This window comes from Oncorhynchus masou, chromosome 2 (genome assembly GCF_036934945.1).
Source record: "Oncorhynchus masou masou isolate Uvic2021 chromosome 2, UVic_Omas_1.1, whole genome shotgun sequence".
Taxonomy (NCBI): domain Eukaryota; kingdom Metazoa; phylum Chordata; class Actinopteri; order Salmoniformes; family Salmonidae; genus Oncorhynchus; species Oncorhynchus masou.
In genome coordinates this window covers 10026880-10032879 of record NC_088213.1, presented here as the reverse complement: position 1 = coordinate 10032879, position 6000 = coordinate 10026880, and positions in this window count along the sequence as shown.

The window sequence follows — 6000 nt, the reverse complement described above, 5'->3', positions numbered from 1 at the left end:
TCCCATTGTGTTCTAGAATCTCATCAAACACCTGGAAGGATTCTGTATGGAGGAATGATTTAACATCCCTCCCATTGTGTTCTAGAATCTCATCAAACACCTGGAAGGATTCTGTATGGAGGAATTATCTAACATCCCTCCCATTGTGTTCTAGAATCTCATCTTTTTTTTTGTAAAAAGGCTCAGTGTCGTTATCCTCACAAGGGAAGGGTTTGGAGTATTGAAAACAGGGGTGCCAATGAATCTAACCCCCATCTTTAATAAAATACAATTAATTACTTGTTAAACAAAATCGCTTTCTCTGAGCAAATGTATTCACTATAAAATAATATAATTGAGCAATTTGTTGATCACACAATATAGCTCAGTATTTATATTGTTTATTATATTGTATGTTTTGCTCATCTTTATCCAGGGTGCCAATAATGTTGGACCTGACTGTACATTCATCCATATGAAAATGAAAAACTTTCAAAAACGAAACAAAACCCTACGATTTCAATGACGTAACTCATCTTGTCGTATCTTCTAAGCATTTGCAACCAGATACTTATTTTCTGAAAACTCAATTTAAGTTTTTCATCACTAATCCAGAAAAGTTCTGGTTTTCTGCATTTGATCAAAACAAGATTCCTCTTACATCATCAAAATAAGCATAGCGTGTAAAGTGTTTTTTTGTCCCATATTTCATGAGCTGAAATATGGGAGAATTCTGCAGTACGTCCAACCGGCCTCACAACCGCAGACCACATGTAACCACACCAGCCCAAGACCTCCAACTCCAAGTTCTTCGGATTGTCTGAGACCAGCCACCTGGACAGCTGATGAAACTGTGGGTTTGTCTGAGACCAGCCACCTGGACAGCTGATGAAACTGTGGGTTTGTCTGAGACCAGCCACCTGGAGAGCTGATGAAACTGTGGGTTTGTCTGAGACCAGCCACCCACACAGCTGATGAAACTGTGGGTTTGTCTGAGACCAGCCACCCGGACAGCTGATGAAACTGTGGGTTTGTCTGAGACCAGCCACCCAGACAGCTGATGAAACTGTGGGTTTGTCTGAGACCAGCCACCCAGACAGCGGATGAAACTGTGGGTTTGTCTGAGACCAGCCACCCAGACAGCTGATGAAACTGTGGGTTTGTCTGAGACCAGCCACCCAGACAGCTGATGAAACTGTGGGTTTGTCTGAGACCAGCCACCCAGACAGCTGATGAAACTGTGGGTTTGTCTGAGACCAGCCACCCAGACAGCTGATGAAACTGTGGGTTTGTCTGAGACCAGCCACCCAGACAGCTGATGAAACTGTGGGTTTGTCTGAGACCAGCCACCAGGACAGCTGATGAAACTGTGGGTTTGTCTGAGACCAGCCACCTGGACAGCTGATGAAACTGTAGGTTTGTCTGAGACCAGCCACCCAGACAGCTGATGAAACTGTGGGTTTGTCTGAGACCAAACTGTGGGTTTGTCTGAGACCAGCCACCCAGACAGCTGATGAAACTGTGGGTTTGTCTGAGACCAGCCACCCAGACAGCTGATGAAACTGTGGGTTTGTCTGAGACCAGCCACCAGACAGCTGATGAAACTGTGGGTTTGTCTGAGACCAGCCACCCAGACAGCTGATGAAACTGTGGGTTTGTCTGAGACCAGCCACCTGGACAGCTGATGAAACTGTGGGTTTGTCTGAGACCAGCCACCTGGACAGCTGATGAAACTGTGGGTTTGTCTGAGACCAGCCACCTGGACAGCTGATGAAACTGTGGGTTTGTCTGAGACCAGCCACCCAGACAGCTGATGAAACTGTGTGTTTGTCTGAGACCAGCCACCCAGACAGCTGATGAAACTGTGGGTTTGTCTGAGACCAGCCACCTGGACAGCTGATGAAACTGTGGGTTTGTCTGAGACCAGCCACCTGGACAGCTGATGAAACTGTGGGTTTGTCTGAGACCAGCCACCTGGACAGCTGATGAAACTGTGGGTTTGTCTGAGACCAGCCACCTGGACAGCTGATGAAACTGTGGGTTTGTCTGAGACCAGCCACCTGGACAGCTGATGAAACTGTGGGTTTGTCTGAGACCAGCCACCCAGACAGCTGATGAAACTGTGGGTTTGTCTGAGACCAGCCACCCAGACAGCTGATGAAACTGTGGGTTTGTCTGAGACCAGCCACCCAGACAGCTGATGAAACTGTGGGTCTCAGGAAGCTCACCTGCATGCTCATCGTCCTCAACAGGGTCTTGATTTGACTGAAGTCGGGAACCAACTTCAGTGGGCAAATTTTCACCTTCGATGGCCACTGGCACGCTGGAGAAGTGTGCTCTTCACGGATAAATCCCGGTTTCAACTGTACTCACCAGATATGTCAAACATATTTGGAGGGTCTGGTTCGACGTTTTAGACAGCATGTTTCGGTTCCCACCAATATCCAGCAACTTAGCACAGCCATTGAAGAGGAGCAGGACAACATGCCACAGGCCACAATCAACATCCTGATCAACTTTATGCGAAGGAGATGTGTCGCGATGCATGAGGCAAATGGTGGTCACCCCAGATACCAAAATTGCCCTCGCTAGAAGCATGTGTTTCAGACATAAGGAGGTGGATGGCTGCAAACTTTCTACTTTTAAACTTGGAAAAAACAGAGATGCTTGTTCTCGGTCCCAAGAAACAAAGAGATATTCTGTTGAATCTGACAATTAATGGTTGTACAGTCGTCTCAAGTAAAACTGTGAAGGTCCTCAGCGTTACTCTGGACCCTGATCTCTCTTTTGAAGAACATATCAAGACCATTTCAAGGACAGCTTTTTGCCATCTACGTAACATTGCAAAAATCAGAAACTTTCTGTCCAAAAATGATGCAGAAAAATTCATCCATGCTTTTGTCACTTCTAGGTTAGACTACTGCAATGCTCTACTTTCCGGCTACCTGGATAAAGCACTAAATAAACTTCAGTTAGTGCTAAATACGGCTGCTAGAATCCTGACTAGAACCAAAAAATGTGATCATATTACTCCAGTGCTAGCCTCCCTACACTGGCTTCCTGTTAAGGCAAGGGCTGATTTCAAGGTTTTACTGCTAACCTACAAAGCATTACATGGGCTTGCTCCTACCTATCTCTCTGATTTGGTCCTGCCGTACATACCTACACGTACGCTACGGTCACAAGACGCAGGCCTCCTAATTGTCCCTAGAATTTCTAAGCAAATAGCTTTCTCTTATAGAGCTCCATTTTTATGGAACGGTCTGCCTACCCATGTCAGAGACGCAAACTCGGTCTCAACCTTTAAGTCTTTACTGAAGACTCATCTCTTCAGTGGGTCATATAATTGAGGTGAACGGAAAGGCTCTGGAGCAAAGGCTCTGGAGCAACAAACCGCCCTTGCTGTCTCTGCCTGGCCGGTTCCCCTCTTTCCACTGGGATTCTCTGCCTCTAACCCTATTACAGGGGCTGAGTCACTGGCTTACTGGGGCTCTCTCATACCGTCCCTGGGAGGGGTGCATCACCTGAGTGGATTGAGTCACTGATGTGGTCATCCTGTCTGGGTTGGCGTCTCCCCCTTGGGTTGTGCCGTGGCGGAGATCTTTGTGGGCTATACTCGGCCTTGTCTCAGGATGGTATGTTGGTGGTTGAAGATATCCCTCATGTGGTGTGGGGGCTGTGCTTTGGCAAAGTGGGTGGGGTTATATCCTTCCCGGGGGTGTCCTCGGATGGGGCCACAGTGTCTCCTGACCCCTCCTGTCTCAGCCTCCAGTATTTATGCTGCAGTAGTTTATGTGTCGGGGGGCTAGGGTCAGTTTGTTATATCTGGAGTACTTCTCCTGTCCTATTCGGTGTCCTGTGTGAATTTAAGTGTGCTCTCTCTAATTCTCTCTTTCTCTCTTTCTTTCTCTCTCTCAGAGGACCTGAGCCCTAGGACCATGCCTCAGGACTACCTGACATGATGACTCCTTGCTGTCCCCAGTCCACCTGGCCGTGCTGCTGCTCCAGTTTCAACTGTTCTGCCTTATTATTATTGGACCATGCTGGTCATTTATGAACATTTGAACATCTTGGCCATGTTCTGTTATAATCTCCACCCGGCACAGCCAGAAGAGGACTGGCCACCCCACATAGCCTGGTTCCTCTCTAGGTTTCTTCCTAGGTTTTGCCCTTTCTAGGGAGTTTTTCCTAGCCACCGTGCTTCTACACCTGCATTGCTTGCTGTTTGGGGTTTTAGGCTGGGTTTCTGTACAGCACTTTGAGATATCAGCTGATGTACGAAGGGCTATATAAATAAATTTGATTTGATTTGAGATACTGACTGGTTTTCTGAGCCACGCCAACCGCCTTTACATGTTATTAGTAGTATCTGCTCTGCATACTGTATGTGTTGTTAGTAGTATCTGCTCTACATATTGTATGTTAATAGTAGTATCTGCTCTGCATACTGTATGTGTTGTTAGTAGTATCTGCTCTACATACTGTATGTTAATAGTAGTATCTGCTCTGCATACTGTATGTGTTGTTAGTAGTATCTGCTCTGCATACTGTATGTTATTAGTAGTATCTGCTCTGCATACTGTATGTGTTATTAGTAGGGTCTGCTCTACATACTGTATGTTATTAGTAGTATCTGCTCTGCATACTGTATGTGTTATTAGTAGGGTCTGCTCTGCATACTGTATGTTAATAGTAGTATCTGCTCTGCATACTGTATGTGTTATTAGTAGTATCTGCTCTGCATACTGTATGTTATTAGTAGTATCTGCTCTGCATACTGTATGTGTTATTAGTAGTATCTGCTCTGCATACTGTATGTGTTATTAGTAGTATCTGCTCTACATACTGTATGTTAATAGTAGTATCTGCTCTGCATACTGTATGTTAATAGTAGTATCTGCTCTGCACACTGTATGTGTTATTAGTAGTATCTGCTCTGCATACTGTATGTGTTATTAGTAGTATGTGCTCTACATACTGTATGTTATTAGTAGTATCTGCTCTGCATACTGTATGTTAATAGTAGTATCTGCTCTGCACACTGTATGTGTTATTAGTAGTATCTGCTCTGCATACTGTATGTTATTAGTAGTATCTGCTCTGCATACTGTATGTGTTATTAGTAGTATGTGCTCTGCATACTGTATGTGTTATTAGTAGTATCTGCACTGCATACTGTATGTTAATAGTAGTATCTGCTCTGCATACTGTATGTGTTATTAGTAGTATGTGCTCTGCATACTGTATGTTATTAGTAGTATCTGCTCTACATACTGTATGTGTTGTTAGTAGTACCTGCTCTGCATACTGTATGTTATTAGTAGTATCTGCTCTGCATACTGTATGTGTTATTAGTAGGGTCTGCTCTGCATACTGTATGTGTTATTAGTAGTATCTGCTCTACATACTGTATGTTATTAGTAGTATCTGCTCTGCATACTGTATGTTAATAGTAGTATCTGCTCTGCACACTGTATGTGTTATTAGTAGTATCTGCTCTGCATACTGTATGTTATTAGTAGTATCTGCTCTGCATACTGTATGTGTTATTAGTAGTATGTGCTCTGCATACTGTATGTGTTATTAGTAGTATCTGCACTGCATACTGCATGTTATTAGTAGTATCTGCTCTGCATACTGTATGTGTTATTAGTAGTATCTGCTCTACATACTGTATGTGTTATTAGTAGTATCTGCTCTACATACTGTATGTGTTATTAGTAGTATCTGCTCTGCATACTGTATGTTATTAGTAGTATCTGCTCTGCATACTGTATGTGTTATTAGTAGTATCTGCTCTACATACTGTATGTGTTATTAGTAGTATCTGCTCTGCATACTGTATGTGTTATTAGTAGTATCTGCACTGCATACTGCATGTTATTAGTAGTATCTGCTCTGCATGCTGTATGTGTTATTAGTAGTATCTGCTCTACATACTGTATGTGTTATTAGTAGTATCTGCTCTGCATACTGTATGTTATTAGTAGTATCTGCTCTGCATACTGTATGTGTTATTAG